General features: G+C 49.7%; 1 pseudogene; it reads left to right on the forward strand.

Annotated features, from left to right (window-relative positions):
- The first annotated feature begins 966 nt into the window (after nucleotides 1–966).
- On the forward strand, nucleotides 967–1987 carry LOC148107614 (olfactory receptor 4E1-like; annotated as a pseudogene).
- Nucleotides 1988–2380: the final 393 nt, after the last annotated feature.

A 2380-nucleotide genomic window follows, 5' to 3' on the forward strand; every position in this document is an offset into this window, starting at 1 on the left:
AGGAATGAGGGAACACTCCAGTAGTGATCAGTGATGGGAAGAAGATAGCACAGGATGAGCGGATCCCGGGAACCAAGAGAGCAGCATGCATGGGTGGGCACCCCTGGAAGACTGTGCATCCAGGCTGTGACATGAAGACAAGCGAGAGAAGAGAGACTCCCCACAGATGCCCAACCAGGCTGGTGGGGTGCACCTAGCAGAGGAAGAGGCAGCTCACCAAGACCCATTCCACTTAGCGCCCTAATTATGCCAACCATCACATAAACGATTCAGGTCAGAGTGGTGGCATAGAGAGCCTGGTCTGGGACTCAGGAGGCCTGTGCTCCAGACACAGCTGTTACTGCAATTCTCTGTGAACTTAAGCCCATTGCTTTACCTCTCTCTGCCTCATTTTCCCTATCTATAAAATGAAAAAAAAAAGAAACAAAGAGAGGAGAGGAGGGGAGGGGAGGGGAGGGGAGGGGAGGAAAGAAAGAAATGAGGAAAACTCTCAGCTCTTTCTAAGACACCCCAACCACCCTGCCCATTGTTCAGCCGACTGGGGAAAAGCGTCTACCGGCCACAGACCAGGTCACTGCCATGACAGTCCCAGGGCATCACGGCAGAGCGCGCAGGGGTGGAAGTCCTTCGGACGAGTGAAAAACGCAGTCAACAGGCAATAGAGAAAACCATGCTCAAGGCCAGGCTGTGTACAACTTTGAACATGTTACTGGCTTGGGGTAGAAAACTCCTGGTTTCTTCTCTGCTAAAGATTTATGAGTAAATATAAGCCCTCCGCTCTCCAAGGCTGCCTTATATCTCTTGGTGAATCATGGTTCTCTGCACTATTTTCCCAAAAATGTCTCTGTGGTGCCTACTGTGTATGCAGCATGATTGAAGACGCTGAATGGGGTTTTTAAAATAAGATACTGGACCATAAGCTCCAGATGGAGGGAAAAGCAAACACAGAAGAAATTAAGTGACCAGATGATTGATACAGATGCTAAGTGTTATTTTTTTTCCTAATTCTTTGCAGAGTGTCCAACAAAGAGAATGGAAGAGGCGGACCTACTCAATCAAACCACTTCCGTGACATACATTCGGCTTAGAGGCTTATCTGTCAATCAGAAGGTGCAGATGACTGTGTTTGCCCTGTTCCTCACTTCCTATGTCCTGACACTGATTGGGAACATCCTCATTGTCATAACTATTATCTATGACCGCCGGCTCCATATCCCTATGTATTTCTTCTTCAGTAACCTATCTTTTATTGATGTCTGCCACTCCACGGTCACTGTCCCCAAGATGCTCAGAGATACATGGTCAGAAGAGAAGCTCATCTCCTTTGAGGCCTGCGTCACCCAGATGTTCTTCCTGCACCCCTTTGCCTGCACCGAGATCTTTCTCCTCACTGTCATGGCCTACGATCGGTACGTGGCCATTTGCAAACCCCTGCAGTACATGACAGTGATAAACTGGAAAGTATGTGTGCTGCTGGCTGTGGCCCTCTGGACGGGGGGTACCATCAACTCCATATCGCTGACCTCCCTCACTATCAAGCTGCCCTATGTGGTCCTGATGAGATTGACAGCTTCTTCTGGGATGTGCCTCAGGTGATCAAACTGGCCTGCACGGACACCCACATCATTGAAATCCTCATCATCTCCAACAGCGGGCTGATCTTGATGGTCTGTTTCGTGGTCCTCTTGGTGTCCTATGCAGTCATCATGGTGAGTCTGAGGCAACAGATCTCTGAAGGCAGGCAGAAGGCCTTATCCACCTGTGAGCACACCTCACCATCGTCACACTCTTCCTGGGATACTGCATCTTCATCTATTCTTGTCCATCCACCAGCCTCCTGGAGGACAACGTGGTGTCTGTGTTCTTCACCGCAGTGACCCCTCTGCGGAACCCCGTCATCTCCTCTCTCAGGAATGAAGACATGAAGAATGCCTTGAACAAGTTCATGGGGAGGTTGGAGGGGAGAGGGAAAAATGACAATGTCTAGGCTCTTAAGAGGCCTGGTGCTCCACATCCAAGAAAAGCCTTGCAAAGAATAAGTCACCTAGGACCTGACCCGAAGGCAGACGCTTAACGACTGAGCCACCCAAGGCGCCCCAGAAAGTTTTGATCAAGATTTAAACTGTCCAAATAGGGGGGAGGAATTAAGATGGGGGAGGAGTAGGGGACCCCTTTTTCAGCTGTACCCCTGAGTCTAGTTGGATAGGTACCAGACCATTCTGAACATCCACGGAATCAGCCTAAGATGCAGGAAGATACATCTGGATCTCTACAAACGAACATCTCCAGCACTGAGTACTGAGGTGTGAAGCGGGGAGCCATGAAACTGTGCACAGATATCGTAAGATAAACAGAAGGGGGAGGGAGCCGCTGCGTTTGG

This window comes from Ursus americanus, chromosome 27, assembly GCF_024610735.1.
Source record: "Ursus americanus isolate L20-20 chromosome 27, mUrsAme1.1.p, whole genome shotgun sequence".
Taxonomy (NCBI): Eukaryota; Metazoa; Chordata; class Mammalia; order Carnivora; family Ursidae; genus Ursus; species Ursus americanus.